Source organism: Dreissena polymorpha, chromosome 10 (genome assembly GCF_020536995.1).
Source record: "Dreissena polymorpha isolate Duluth1 chromosome 10, UMN_Dpol_1.0, whole genome shotgun sequence".
NCBI lineage: Eukaryota > Metazoa > Mollusca > Bivalvia > Myida > Dreissenidae > Dreissena > Dreissena polymorpha.
The window spans coordinates 21,906,862-21,924,312 of record NC_068364.1 but is presented as its reverse complement, the minus strand read 5'-3'; the positions used below and the strand labels follow the sequence as shown (position 1 = coordinate 21,924,312).

The following is a 17,451-nucleotide window of genomic DNA, read 5'->3' as shown; positions in this document are numbered from 1 at the left end:
TAAATGACACTCTTTTTGTATTATTTATTATTTTCTTGCATTTAAGTGTAAAACAAGTGTTATAATAGACACTATTTTGACCTTTGACCTTCGTTTTGACCTTGGCATTTTTTTATTTATGAACTGAGTTGTTGTTAATAATGTATTGTATAAATATACAATATTAAATATGTATTTTTAATACATTATGGTGTTGTTATTCAAAATAAATTTTATTTAAACTAATATGGTTGATTTAATTTCGCCTTTACATATTAGTGTCGGCCATGTTGTACGCCATCTTGTTTTTTTACCATCTCCGACCTATTTGGAGAAAACGAAAGTCGTTTTCAAAAACTACAAACCTATACGAATATTTTGACATATAACACTTGCTGTTGAAAATCGTAGACCAGTTACCCCCTAAAATAAGCTAGTAATCTGGGCCTGTTTGCTACACTAATGGTACTGTACAGGGTACACCCCATGTGCCATGGGCACCTGAGTCATTGCCTGGTATTGACCCAACTTAACACCATGGGTAACCGACATATGCGCCACCGACTGATATTGCACAGGCTGCTCATCGACCGGTTCAGCGACTGGTCCACTAGCCTCTCCATACCACTCCCCCTCCTCATTATATCTATGATCGGAATCAGGCCTAGATGTACTGAACCCAAACATGACATACATCAAATGTTTCGTAGATATAACCAATGTAAAATTTGAAATGTCTATCCATCATGCACATTGGCTAATGTAGTCAAGTTAATGAACTGTTAAACAACTTAGTTACTAAACTCAATTACAATTACTGCTGGAATAAAAATTAACTCCCTCGGTTGAATTGTATAAGAATTGATTTAATTTATTTGAGGGACTACGGTAATATACTGAATGGGTGCGCTCATGAACAAATTTACAGTTTACGGTAATCCAACAAAAACCTTTCCAATATATCGTTGAACAGAATATTCGAGAAAGATACCAAAATCACCAATATTGATATGACTTGGTTTATTGATTATTGCAAATTGCACACACCAAGTGACTTGTACAATAATAAACAGGCCACACTTCAATCGCAAATCAATGTATCAAATCTTTACTGATAAAATATGTCAGAAATTCACCAGTTATTACATAATATTAACAACAAGTGAAATTGTTAGTATTTGTCTTCGCTACAGGTTTGACACTTCCTTTAGGAAAACACTAGAATTTTTAAATGGGAATTGGGTTATTTAACACGAGTCACAGCATCCTATGATAAACATGGGCAAAATATATTGACTTCAAATTCAATGAAATAATCAAATGACACTCGATACGAAGAACATTGTACGATTTGAAATGTATAAATACTGAGAATTAAGTATCAACATCTTCAACAAGTCTTACCAATAAGAATTAATAATGGTGAAAATGGTAATCTATCACAAATATTATACATTGGATAGAGAAATACTTTAGTCAAGCGTGAAAATGAATTGATAGCAATGTGGTGATTCCCCTGACTATAGGCAAACCAATCACCATACAAATGTACAGACAGCTAAATATAGATGGCAAATAGGACAAATATGGGGTAATTATATGGTTCAAATATTCAAATGCCTTTTAAACTTGAAACTGGCATTGAATATGAAAAACACAAAAACACAATGTGGCAATATGATTTAATATTTCAAAAACCATACAAAATGAGTTAAAGATAACAAGTGAAAGTATTCAAACTCTCTTGTAGTTAAATCGTGATTAAATTACGAATCGTATAACTCGTAATTGATTAAGTTATCTCTTTGATTGTATAACTACTCAAAAGAAATAAACGAGATTCACTCTCTCCCTCACTGAATAAATTGCCATTTTCCACTGCAGAAATTGTGACAAAATCACAATCGAATTGCAGTGAGTAGATACGACAGGGCAATGTAAACAAACACTGCTCTAAATTTAGCCGTGTGACGAATATTGGCACTAGCAATCTCGCACATTCAAAATGGAAAACCTAACAAGAAATATCTTTAAAAAAGATATACGGCGTTGATTGTGGTTGATGTTTATGAACGATCAAAAGTTATCTCTATGAGATAAAAAGTAGCGGATGCCTTTTTTCTGCGCAGTTCTTAGCTACATCACAAGCAAATCAATTACGGGGTGTTGCGCCAAATTTCGTGGCTTATTTTGCTTTATGTGATATTATTACTCAGATATCTATATTTACAGAATAGAAAAACACAAGAAACATGAAAATAAACGAGTGCATATAGGTCAGCCGGCAATACTCGAATCTTATTTAATTGCATAATTATAGTATAGTGAATTATTGTGCTCATGCTTAATAAACTGGTCTAAATGGATAAATATTTCTAATTAATTTTATCAAAATTGGTCCTAATCATGCAAATGTTGAAAACATATTAAAAATCGATGATTGACATACCACAATAATATCGCCGAATATCTTTATTTAGTATCTTTTTGATAAAACAGACTTCAAGTGCACAAAGTTTACGAGATGGCGTTTATATAAAGATTTCTGCAACTGACCGCAAACTGACCTTGATATTTTGTGTTTATGTTGGTTTGTATTGTGCTGTATTGTGCTGTTTTGTACTGTTTGGGCAATCGGTCACTTGCCTTAAATAAAGGACCAACTAATTGTTTTAAATGAAAATTCAATACTGCTCCAGCAGCTGGAGTTTCACTTCTTTATATTGATACCTTGCGGATTGGAATGAAATACATAAAAGTTAGGTAACAATTCTGCTGCTGAAACGACGACTTGTTTAAAGCTTTTGTATTGATGTCGATAATTGAGTGTGAAACAGCTCCATCTCTCAAACCTAATTATTAGAGATAGAGCTACAATTGTTTCATGCTGAATACGCAATTAACTTCGTTGCTAAACGAACTGTAGTATCCCTGTCCCTACACTTCCCAAAAATAGAAAGTCGATGGAATAACATATTAATGTTAATGTGAAATATATTTGTAGATTGACCGTTGACCGTTTTCTACTGCGAAAAGTTTCAAGCCTACCGGCGGAAAATTTTATATTCGAATTGATTGGTCGTTTACAAAGGTCAGGCTAAGGTGAAAAGCTGGCGTATACAGCTAACACCGAAAAATAGAAAACACAGATAAGGCAGTTACACGGTTCACATGATCGCAATCGTACGCAATCACCAAAACGTCGAAGTCAACAAATTATCTGACAAATACCGACGAAATCGGTTTAACTTTTTAAAAAATTAACATACTTACAACGTATTATATTGCTAATGTAGCGCGTTATTTCCTCATGTTGATAATAATTTTACAAAAAAGGTATTTTAGAACTTTTCTTTCTTCGTCATTCGTGGTTTACAGTCCCTTTTAGATGTGCATAAATCAAACCGTCAACTAATATATTTAGAGAAATGATGTTATCTGAAGCCATATTTAATTAGAAAACATATCATGTCAAACAAAGCTTTTGCTAATAATAAAATAAATAATTTTAATGAATCTTACCTGAGCTGCTGACAAGGTATCCGAATATAAATAAAGTTATCAAAGCCTGTTTATCCATCATGCACAATCACACACTATATTTGAAATGTTCCTTAAAACGCTCGATTTACAATATGCGCGTGTATAGACGAGTTGACGAGTGACGTCACCCGCACATGTAACGTTAAGACTATGCAAACTGTGGTGTATTCATATACTTGCGTATAGAAAAGGTTGACATAATCATCGTTAACATACACCATAATTGATATATTTATTATAATTTTACTTATCGTTGTCTGAATAAAACATTAGTTTAAAAGAACTTGCATTTTCAAACGATTATATTGTTGTTATAAGTGTTTTTACTGATAATGATTTAGATATTTACCACATTTTCGTTCTCGTTGTTTTTGTGGTTACCAAAACAATCTGAAGTTGAAACATCTAAGAAAAAAGCCTGTAAATTAAACTTTTTCAGAATAAGTTAATGTAATAAAACAAATGACAAATTGATCGCTTCGGTGGACAGTACATAGAATAACTCACTAAAAATGAGTTTTTTGTTAATTGCCCCTTTGTTCAGCAAACACCGATTATCTCGTTTTGATCAGATACTGTGGAGACAATTACTCATATATATTATATATAATCTATTTATTTTTTGCTTTTCTATTTTTGTGAGGATTTGAGTTGGCAATTTTACCAGAAACAACATATGAGAGTGAACAATACAGGACATCATATCACAAAGCATCTTTAAATATTCTACAATTACCTGTATGTAATACTCTATGTCATTTGTCAAATGGTTAATTTTAAATCCAATTACATTTTCAATTATATTTCCCGTTAAAATACAGTATAATACAGATGTACTTGTACAACATATATAAGCAACATTCGATATTGTTAACAATATTGAGAAATATCTATATATGCAATTTCCTCTGACTTGAATATTATAGAATTGAAAGATTTATTTTATGCTTTCCGGTGGTTTATAGAGAAATATCAGTGAAATAAAACTGGTATTTAACTGTTTTAAACAGTGAAAATAACAGTGAAAAATATCGATATTTTTTCATTATTATACCTCACTTTTATTCACAATGCTAAACTCCCATAGGCCATCGTGACATAGAACTACTGTCAGACCCAGCGGGAAAAAAATTACTGTCCAAAAATACTGTCGCCCGCTACCTTAGCAATCACGTGCCACCAGCGGGAATAAAAATTTACTGTCCAAAATATACTGTCGCCCGCTACCATAGCAATTACGTGCGGAATGATGAAAAAATATACTGTCCCATTCGCGCATGCGCAGTACGCAGTTTTGCATTTCCGTTGTATTTGGATAATTAAAATATCGATTGCAGCTGAAACTGTGCTGTAGAATACTGAATAGATTAATGCCTTTATTAAAGCTTTGACGGGAGTCATAAAAAAATAATTCAGTTTAGCTATAAACGACACGCTTACCTCTATGGCAACTTTAATTCAATGCTAATAACAATAAAGTCACAACGATATACACTTCCAGTGTCTGTTCTTAAGGTGTTATGCATGACAAACACACAATCCGAAATACGTTTTAGATTCGTTCGATGCTTAAAACAAATATTTTACTGTTAAAAAACCACCACGTCCATATTGTTGTCCCAAACTGTTTCGTCATCGAAATGACGTCATACGCTAATGTCATAAATTGCGTAATCAAGTGATGAAAATAAAATACGGAAAGCTAGTTCTGTCATATATTTTTTAAGAAATAATTAACGACTAAGAAAATTGATGAGATAAATCGATTACCAGGTCGGTTCCGAATATAGCGAAGTTCAATTTGCTCGGCCCGAAAAACTGAACCACTCAACATAATAATGGTTGTTCATTGCTGAAATTAAATACAATTATTGAATATTAAAATGGTTCATGGTTCATATAAATTGTTCATGTTTGAATATTTTGTTCGATATAATAAAATAAATATTAAATGTCTGACAGGGTGACAGTAAATTTGTCAACTTTCGGAAAAATCGCCTCGGTTGACAGTATTTTCTCAAGATGACAAATTTACTTTCACCCTGTCAGACATGTTATAATTATAAACTGTTTTACTGTGAAATGACGTCATATTTTTCGACGCAATGACGCCATTTATCCAGCGAAATTATCCAGTTAAGGTAGCGCACCTCTAATGGGCACATATCCAAATATAATTTAATTAATTATTTTCCTAATCAGCATCATTTCACTGAACTATATGCAAATTTGTAGGTAGGCTTAACATGCTTTTTACAAAAATATACCGATTTTCTCAAAACCACCCTCACGCTCGGCTTTGTCTTATTCATTTTCACCCCTGGGGTATATAAAAGTTCCATAATTCATTCAAATTTCCAAATATGGGCATGCAGTTGGTGAGTACAGATGCAGTAAAGGTGTTTAAAGTTTAAACAAGATGAAATAAGTATTATTTTACAGACATTTATTTTTTACAAATTTTAATCTATGGAATAGCGCCATGAAATGTAAGTGATTTCAGCCAAGTAAAAATTGGGTCGGTTAAAAACAAAGTGTCATAAAATTCAAAATAGTATCATTTAAGTTATATTTTAAGCTTAGTTTTTATAGAAACACTATAAACAGCAAAAATACCAAAAAATAGACAGATTTACCGTTTACTTTTTTAAATAAAAATAAAAATGCAACATGCATCATTCGTATTTTCAGCAGTAAATTAATCAATTTAGCCATAACGTTGTTTTAATTTTAAAATTGAAGGATGTGCATACAATTTTCAACATATTTAACAATAAACATAGCTTATGTGCTATATTAAATCAAATTACGTTAGAAAAGAAATAAAACGCGTCGCAAAAAGTATGCGATGTCGGCAGGAATCGAACCTGCGCGGGAAGATCCCAAAAGATTTCTAGTCCATCGCCTTAACCACTCGGCCACGACAACTGCACATAAGGACAACTTTAAATTAGATATCCATAAGTAAACAGGAAAAAAGGCTCGCTCGATCTTTGAAGAAACCGCGAAATCGTATTTTTCAGATGATAATTTAATCAAAGTCAATATTTATAGTGAAAATAATGTATTCTAAATGAATAAGTTAAACATATCAAAATTCGAAGTTTGAAAAAAAAAAAATGCATCTCTCGGAAATAAGCGATCATTGAAGATCGGCAATGATCGTAAAATAAATCCCGGGAAATCATTAGAGGTGCGCTACCTTAAACTCTTTTACAATCTAAGTTAACGGCGAAAAAAGCATGAAATAAAAAGAAAATTTGTTGGATTCGATGGAATATCGATTTTAATTCACTCATGATTTCTGTTTATACATTGTACAGCTACTAATGTTCTCTTTCTTAAGTGATGGTCCAGCATCATCTTCAACCGGAATAGGTGGTCAATAGAAACTATCCCGAAGAGGTGGTTTATTGACAGACCCTGAAAATGCAAGCAATGGGATGACAGGACAGACCAGGGCAGGGCATGGTTACCAGGACAGGGAATTGTATGACAGGCCAGGGCATGGAATGGTTTCCAGGACAGGGAATTGTATGACAGACCGGGGCATGGAATGGTTCCCAGGACAGGGAAATGTACGACAGACCAGGGCATGGAATGGTTACCGGGACAAGGTATTGTTTGAAAAACCATTACTGACCAGGGCATGGAATGGTTACCAGGACAGGGAATTGTATGACTGATCATTGTATTGGATGGTTACCAGGGCATGGTATTGTATGACGGACCAGGGTATGGGTTGTTACCAGGACAGGGTATTGTGTGACAGACCAGGACAGAACAGGGCATGTAATGGTTACAAGAAAAGGGCATTTTATGACGGATCAGGGTATGCGATGGTTACCAGGACAGCGAATTTTATGACCGACCAGGGTATGGAATGGTTACCAGGGCAACAAATTATATGACAGACTGGGGCATAACAGGGCATATATTTGTAACTAGGACAGGGTATTGTATGAAACACCAGGGAAGAAATGGTATACCATGACAGGCAATGATATAACAGACCATAGCATGAAAAGGTTACCAGGACTGGGAATTGTATGACAGACCAGGGCATGGAATGGTTACCAGGACAGGGCATTGTATGTTCCAGGCATGGAATAGATACCAGGACCGGAAAGGTTTCCAGGACAGGGAATTGTATGACAGACTAGGGCATGGAATGGTTACCAGGACAGGGAATTGTATGGCAGAACAGGGCATGGAGTGGTTACCAATACAGAGATTTAAATGACACATAAGGGCATGAAAGGGTTATCAAGACAGAGAATTGTATGGCAGACCAGGGCATGGAATGGTTACCAGGACAGTGTATTGTATGACAGACCAGACATGGAATTGTTACCAGGAAAGGGACTTGTATGACAAATAAGGATATGGAATGGTTAGCAGGACAGGGAATTGTATGGCAGACCAGGCATGGAATGGTTACCAAGACATGGAATAGTATGAAAGACTATGCATGGATTCCATTGGAATGGTTACAAGGATAGTGATTTGTATGACAGATAAGGGCATGGAATGGTTATTAGGGCAGGGATTTGTATGGCAGGGCATGAAATGGTTACCAGGACAGGGATTTTTATGGCAGACCAGGCATTGAATGGTTACCAGGACAGGGATTTGTATGACAGATAAGGGCATGGAATGGTTACCAGGACAGGGAATTGTATGGCAAACCAGGGCAGCACTTGTAAACCAGGACAGGGAATGGTATGTCAGACCAAGGCATAGAATAGTAAACCAGGACAGATAATTTTATTACAGACCATGGCATGGAATGGTATACCAGGACAAGGAATTGTATAACAAACCAGGGCATGGAATGGTTACCAGGACAGGGAATTTAATGACAGACCAGACATAGAATGGTTACCAGGACAGGGATATTGTAAGGCAGACCCGACATGGAATGGTTACCAAGACAGGTATTTGTAGACAGATAAGGGCATGGAATGGTTATCAGGACAGGGAATTGTATGGCAAACCAGGGTAGAGATTGTAAACCAGGACAGGGAATTGTATGTCAGACAAGGGCATGGAATGGTATACCAGGACAGGTAATTTTATTACAGACCAAGGCATGGAATGGTATACCAGGACAGGGAATTGTATGAAAGATAAAGGCATGGAATGGTTACCAGGACAGGGAATTAAATGACAGACCAGGCATTGGATAGTTACCACGACAGGAAATTGTATGACAGACCAGAGTATGAAATGGCTACAATGACAGGGAATTGTACAACAGACCAGGGTATGGAATGGTTACCAGGACAGGGAATTGTATGACCGACCAGGGCATAATAAAATGGTTACTAGGACAGGGTATTTTTAACAGACCAGTACATAACAGGACATGGAATGGTTACCAGGGCACGGTATTGGGATGGTTATCAGGTTACCAGGACAGTATATTGTATGACAGACCAGGGCATGGAATGGTTACGAGGACAGGTAATTGTTTGACAGACCAGGACAGGGAATTGTATGACAGACAAGGTAATATAATCGTTACCAGGACAGGGAATTGTATGCAGACCTGGGCATGGAATGGTCACCAGGACAGGGAATTGTATGACCGACCAGGGCATGGACTGGCTACTACGACAAGTTATTGTATAAAAACCCATTACAGACCAGGGCATAGAATGGTTACCAAGACAAGGAATTGTATGACTGACCAGGGTATGGGATAATTACCAGGACAGGGTATTGTATGACAGACTAACCAGGGCATGAAATGGTTACCAGAACAGTGAATTGTATGACTGACCATGATATGGGTTGTCACCAAGACAGGGTATTGTGTGACTGATCAGGGTATGGAATGGTTACCAGGAGAGGGAATGTTATGACCGACTGGGGTATGGAATGGTTACCAGGACATGGAATTATATGACAGAACAGAACAGGGCATGGCGTTGTAACCAGGACAGGGAATTGTATAAAAGACCATGGCATGAATCGGTTACCAGGACAGGGAATAGTATGACAGAACAGGACATGGAATGGTAACCAGGGCAGGGAATTGTAAGACAGACCAGGGCATGGTATGGGTACCAAGACGGGGAATTGTATGACAGACCAGGGTATGAAATGAATACCAGGACAAGGAATTTAATGAAAGACAAGGTATGGAATGGTTACCAGGACATGGAATTGTATTACAAACAAGGGCCTGGAATGGTTTCCAGGATATGAAATAGTATAACAGACCATGGCATGGGATGGTTACGAGGATAGGGAATTTTATATTATGACAAGATCAGAAAATTCATTACCAGGACAGAGAGTTGTATGACCCACCAGAACATGAATTGGTTACCAGGACAGGCAATTGTAGGACAGACCGGAGCATGGAATCAATACCAGGACAAGGAATTGTATGCCAGACCCAGGGCCGGATTAAGCTGTTTTGGGGCCCAAGGCTGCATATGTTTCGGGGGCCCCCTTCCCTCTAGCCCCTTCTGTATATTGAAAACCATAATTGATACTACAACTACAAAGATCAGAAAACTTGAATTTGTATACAACAAAACAACATTGACAATGTAAAACTATTTTATTACCTGAACGTAAAATGCATGTTACATGTAACAGATTCCAGCCTATAAGTTTCTTTTACGACAGCTGTGTAACGTCTAGTTCTCGGAGGACTTGACATTCAGTAGACAGTAGCCCAATGCTGTCAACCTTTCCTGAATCATGGTGTTCCGTAGATAGTTTTTCACGCGTGATTATGTTGAAAATGACTACATTGACAGTTATCACTGGAATGATTCGTAAAGCGATCGCAAAGTTGTCTGTAATTTACCGCCATCTAACTTCAACAGTTCACTTATGTGGGTGATGGTTCTGTCTTGGTCCGCTTCTAAGATGGTTTTGAATGAACGAGCCCATCAAAAAAGACGCCTCAATGTCATCTGCATTAGATTTCAATAGATGCTTTGCACATTCTCGCAGATCATCCAAGGTGAAAGACTCAAACTATGTCATGAAACCAAACAGTTTGTCAAGACCAGAATATGCGCTCAACCACTTGGGAAGTTCAACAATTAATGAGACAATCAACTATGCATGTCGTATGTGTGAATTAAAAAATTGTCGCGTGCACTTACTCCAAATTTGCATCTGGGCCCAATCAGGGGCCCAAGGCTGCAGCCTTGTTAGCCTAGTGGTTAATCCGGCCTTGGCCAGACCAGTGCATGGAATGGTTACCAGGAAAGGGAATTGTATGGAAAACCAGGACATGGAATGGTGACCAGGATATTGCATTTTATGACAGACCACGGTATGAAATGTTTACCAGGACAGCGATTTGTATGACAGACCATGGCATTGTTTTCTAATTATTATTATTTTTTATTATACATAATTTTTTTTTTTTTTTTTTTTTAAATATATATATTTATTGATCAATACACAATACACTTACACGCATGGAGTAATAACAGAAAAAAATACAAAGAAAAAACAATACTACAATCATCTGTCGAGAGTCTTACATGAGATTGTAGCAAAATAATAATTTAATACAATTCGACAAATAAATCGAAGCATAAAAATGCATATTCAGACTACAATTTTAAATGAATTATCTTAAAAAACTATTCCAAATTGTTCTAAAAGTTTCTATTTGATTTTTATTGAAAGCAATTATCTCCTCAATTTTGAGCCTATTCTGAAGATATGTTATAAAATGATTAATATTGGGTATATTGTTTTGGCACTTATTTCTAAAAATATAAAATTTTGCCAACAAATGTAATACAAAGGACATAATTGTCACAAAACCAGGTTTTCATTGTGAAAAAAAATCTGATAAAGGGAGACAACTGAAACTGAACTTTTGAAATGAACAAGCAAAATTAACCCCCTTTGTAAGTTTGTTTTAAAATAAATCTATTTTTAGTCGTGGCGACCTTGACATTGGATATATTGACGTGATTCTTTCGTGCGACACACCGTCCCATGATGGTGAACAAATGTGCCAAATGATTTTAAAATCTCATAATGAATGACATAGTTATAGCCCAGACAAGCTCATTTATGGCTATTTTTTACCTTTGAACTCAAAGTGTGACCTTGACCTTGAAGATATTGACGTAATTTTTTCGCGCGACACACCGTCTAATGATGGTTAACAAATGTGCCAAATGATTTTAAAATCTCACAATGAACGACAAAGTTATGGCCCGGACAAGCTTGTTCCGCCCGCCCGCCAGCCCGCCAGCCAGCACGCCAGCCAGCCCGCCCGCTTTCGCCAATCTAATAACCAGTTTTTTCCTTCGGAAAACCTGGTTAAAAATTAACAATCTGTGACATGTTCGAATGACCTGTTGAAACGTTACAGAAGCTTATATGTTCATAATCAAAATATGAAATAAACGGCAAATTCGCTGTTTGTTCGATATACACTTTAACACCGTTCCAAAAATGTTGAATTACAGGACATTCCCAAAACATATGCACATTCGAATCTACTGACATACTACAAAAATCACAAATATTGGATTGTGTTAAACCACATAACAATAGAAAGCTATTGTTTGGAATAATTTGCATAATATATTTATACTGGAATTATCTTAGCTTGGTATCATGTGTAAGTCTAAATTGTTGAATAAACAATTTATTCGTTTGTATTTCTTTATTAAAATAAAGTTCCCATTTAGCAATTGCCTTAATTGGATTGATCTGCTTTGACAGTACGAGTTTTTGATATACTAATTTTCAGATTTTAGTTGACTCTGAAATTGATGAGAGAAAATATTCTTGCGGTTGATTACTAATGTTTTCAGATTTCAGCTTTTCTTTCCATTCTAGTGGCACACTTTTTATAAGACTAAAGTATTTCAGGAAATCTCTGGTATTTAACCCGTACAAGTTTTGTAATTGCTCAAAACTACAAAATTGCCTTGCTCCATAGTCGTTTATTTGTTCTATATGGTTGATTCCTTTAATATGCCATTCTTTTTAGAAAAATAAACCGTTTGAATTTTTTATCAATGAATTATTCCAAATAATTTCTTTTCCGATATGTGCGATGTTATTTTGTGCGTTTACCTTATTCCAGACCTTTAATATGTCCTTTAAAAACACTGAACGAATGTTTAGTGTGTTTATATCGTCAGGTTTGATGCGATTCTTTAAAAATGAAATAATTACCATAATTTTCTTGAAAAATACTGTATAATTTGGTTATTTTTGATTCAGGTTGATGTATTAATCGTTTAATCCAAGTAGCTTTGAGACCATCCACAAAGCTTTCTATATCAATCATTTTCAAACCGCTATTTTCATATTCCTGTATAATTTGATCACGTTTTATCCTGTCGGTTTTATCATTCCACAAAAATGTGAAAATATTTGTATTTAAGGTTTTCATTTTATTTTCGTCTGGTCTTTCTAAAACTGTAAATGGGTATATTAGTTTTGGTAAAGCAAAAGTTTTGATTACTGTAATTTTTCCTATCAGTAAAAGATTCCATTTTCTCCATTTATGTAAACAGTTTTCAAATTCTTGAATTTTATTACATATATTGTGTTCAGCCGTTAAATTAGTATTATTGTATATTGTTATTCCAAGTGTGGTCGCGCTTTCACAGTTCCAATCAATTTTTTTATGTGGACAAAATTTTACATTTCTGTTTATAAGTGCATCTAATTTCATTACAGAGCATTTGTTGTTATTTAATTTTAAACCGGATATAGTGGAGAATTTGTCAAGAGTAATAATTAAAAATTCAAATGACCTTTGACTGCCGTCAAGAAGAAAACAGGCATCATCTGCGAATAATGTTTGTTTGAGTTCGATGTTGCCTATATGAATTCCTTTTATATTTGTATTATGTCGTATATAGTTAGCTAGTAATTCAATGCATATGATAAAAAGATAGGGTGAGAGGGGACAACCTTGCCGTACTCCCTTTTTGATGTCGAAGAATTCAGAGAAATATCCATTATTAATTACACAAGATTTTGCATTATTATAAAACAGTTTCACCCACTGTATTAAAGACTGGCTAAAGCCCATGCTATCTAAACATTTGTACATAAAATTATGGTCTAAGCTATCAAAAGCTTTCTGAAAATCGGAGAAAAATATCAATCCTGTTTCATTTAAATCGTTCACTTTATCAATTACTTCATTCAAAATTCTTATGTTTTCTCCAATATATCTCCCTTTTATGAATCCTGTTTGATCTGAGTTAATAAGTGTTTGAAGAAAAGGTTTAATTCTATTAGCTATAGATTTACTTGCAATTTTATAGTCAACGTTTAACAAAGAGACTGGTCGCCAATTATTGATAGATAGAATATCTTTATCTTTTTTTGGCAAAAGTTAAATAAGCCCTTGTGTTTGTAGTTCAGTTAAATGTCCGGTATCAAAAGAATAATTTATCGAGCTGATTAAGTATTTTTTTTAGGTCAGTCCAAAAGAGTTGATTAAATTCTGTTGTTAGTCCATCTGAGCATGGGCTTTTGTTATTTTTCATGTCTTTTAGTGCCTGGAAGCATTCGTTTTCGGATAAATGGTCGGGGTATTGTTCTCTATCTTCGTTTGACAATTTCGTAAGATCTTGAATAAATGGGTCACTGTTTTTCTTGATCCAGAGTTACGTCTATTTTATAGAGCGATGCGAAATATTGCTTAACGTGTTCCAAACAATTTGCATGATCATGTTCTATTTCATCATTAATTTAAAGCTGTTTAAGTACTTTTTGTTCCGATCTTTTTTATTCTAAATTGGAGAAATATTTAGTATTGTTCTCGGCTCCCTCAATCCACTCTGCTTTTGCCCTTATTAGAATGCTTTTGATTTTCTCTTCATTCATAGCATTAAAATTATCTTTTTCTGTTTGATAAGTTTGTTGTAATATTACGTCATTTGGGTTATTTTTTAATTGTTCTTCAATATCATGTAATTTTGCTTCTATTTCTGATTTTTTTTAAACTAAGTTTCTTTTTATATGTTGAGTATTTTATGCTCTCATCCCTAATCCTACCCTTAATTAATTCCCATAAAATATTAGGAGTCGTTTCTTTATTAAAATCAACTACCTCTTTTATTGAATTTTTAATTGAAGTTTTATAATCTTGATCAAATAGAAGTGAGCTATTTAGCTTAAAATAATAAGGGTGTCACGGTACTTCGTGGGACAATATATCGTAATGGTCTCCCCTCGGCACGGTTCACGATACGCTTCCGAGTCCGTACGGTACGGTACGGCTTTTTCCATGACGCATTCAAGGGAAGTAACTGTTATTCGCCCAAAAAATGGCGGAAGTTGAATTGAAATCACCTCCAGCGAGCTTCTTATAAAACATATGGAAGCATTTGTGTTATTAGTAAGAAAGTGGTAGGCGTTTATTTCGTATAAACATTTGCTTACATCACGACTTTAGTCGCTACGAATTTCCTAAGCAGGAGCTGTAATTTTGTGATTCCGCTGAGAATTTCTGAAATTCTTTGAAACCATTAAAATTAAATTTCAACCACTCAAAAATGTGCTGTGTCGCCTACGTCACGAAACAATGTGCAATATTTGACTGGTTTTACGAATTGCGCTTGGAGTTTTTTTACGGCACAAGCAAAGATAGCCAGTTTGACTAGTTGGTAAACACGTTTTATTTTTAAGTTAAATAATCTATCAAAGTAAAAGAAACATAAAGCAGTCCGTATTTTTTAAACATATTAATAATTTCGTGTTCATATTTAATCAAAGTTTTAGATTTGTAAATTATAATAACTAATTGTCATTTCGTGTACTTTCATTACATTATAATATATGGTATTTTGTATATTGTATGACACATACGTAGAAGTCTGAAATAAAATTGAAAAATGGTTTTAAATTGTTTGTATGTTGTTTCCATCTGACGATACGTATCCCGATACGTATTGTATCGTACACACTGTACCGCGATACGTATCGTATCGTAAGGTGAGCGTATCATGACACCCTTATAAAATAACCTGGGCCTCGTGTTAGCGTATCAAAAAGAATGCTGAGTAAAACAATTGAGTGATCCGATTTGAAGCCAGGATTGATAGTGCATTTTTTCGCATTACTAACCAGTGAGGATGCTAACAGAAAATAATCGAGTCTGCAAAATATTGGCGGGTCTGAATTCGAATGCCATGTATATTCCTTTGCATTTGGGTTAAAATTTCTGTAAATATCCACTAAATCGTGTATTTTCTTTATATCATTATATTTATCAGAACACTTTTTATTGGTGTCATTTCTACCATTTAATTTGTCTTTTATAAAATTTTGCACGGCATTGAAGTCACCACCAACTATCGGCAAGAATTCATCTTGGTCAGCAATAGTATTTTTAAGTGTATTAAAAAACGTAATGCCATCATTAGTTGGTGCATAAATGTTTATTATAGCTATTTTGTTATTGTTGACCAATAGTTTTAACACCTGAAGTCTTCCAACTATAATTTGATTATGTTCTATAAATTGTATTTCACTTTTTCTATTAATCAAAATTCATACTCCTAAACTGTTGGTACTTTGGCCACTTAAAAACGTATCCCCTGCCCAATCTTTGCCCCAGGCCGAATTATCGAGTTTGCTATCATAATGAATTTCTTGCAGCAGTGCTATGTATATTGATTTTGATTTTATATAAGTTATAACTTGTTCACGTTTATTTTTACAATTAAGACCCTTGACATTAAAGGTGCACATATTTAGACTCGTCATGTTTTCCAGTGAAATAATTGGACTATGTTCTCACTATATTTATCATTGTGTTCGCGATACAATATCCCGATTTTTAGTTTTAAATATGCTTTTTTACATGAAGTAAATGAATTATATGTAGACCAGTATGCACTTTTGTAAGAAATGTAAATAATAAAGTTTTGCATTTTGTATGTAGAAAAAAAAGGTGAAGTGTCAAGGTTATTTGAGATGTACTCACAACAGCAATTAAACGTTAACAGAAATTGATATAAGACAAATTATTTACATAGGGTTTGACAAAAACGCACGTATTTACATTCGTTATATAAATAAAGGAAAATACAACTTAATATCAAGCTTTTAGAGGGCTTAGATACAAAGTTCTCCAACAACAAAAAATTCATTATTGTAAAAACAAAAATTTACAATTGTTCTTAGACAGATAGACCACCGAAAAAACTTTGTAATATGTGTAAAAAGTGTTGTTGTATTGCATTTCTGAAGCATTTAAAAGAAACGTCGTCTCTTACTACAGTAACAGTACAATATATAAGGGAAACACATATGCATATAGACACGCATACAAATACATCTTAAAAAAACACATGTACACATACATACACAGACATTAACAGCAGTTGCATGAAAGATGCAACAATGTTTTCTTTAATTGTTTCAAAAATAAATGTGTTAATATTATCTACGTTTCAATTTTAACTAGAATCGTCCTTATTACTTAAACCTCCTACATTACTTAAACCTGATACTATATGTAGAAATAATCATTTGGGTCTATTATTTGTGCTTTTAAATTCCATATCGCAAAGTCACTTTTAAACATGCGAAAACGAAATTACAGAGCATAATTTTGCATACAAATTTTTTAACAATTATTGATATGTACATTGATGAAGTTAAGGGCAATATATTAAATGTTAAAACGTGTTTGAATACAACAGTTTGTAACCATATTGCTCATATTGCATACTTTACACACCGTCCAATAGCTATGAATACATTATAGGTGCGTAATAATGTTATATCGCAATAAATTCTACAAAACATTATTTTGTATCTATATTGTATGAAAAACCTATGTGTTGATCTCACTTAACCCCATACTATAATCTTACATGGATATAAGAAAACGATGGGGTCGGCAACTTTTAGCTGTGAATTTCAATAATGCTAAGTAATCTTAAATTTGCGAAA

At 34.3% G+C, this 17,451-nt stretch overlaps 1 non-coding gene across 1 annotated transcript; it reads right to left on the bottom strand.

The window, feature by feature from the left end:
* Window positions 1–6,368: 6,368 nt before the first annotated feature.
* On the bottom strand, window positions 6,369–6,450 carry Trnas-aga (transfer RNA serine (anticodon AGA)). The gene has a single exon. It is a non-coding gene; the product is annotated as a tRNA-Ser (tRNA).
* Window positions 6,451–17,451: the final 11,001 nt, after the last annotated feature.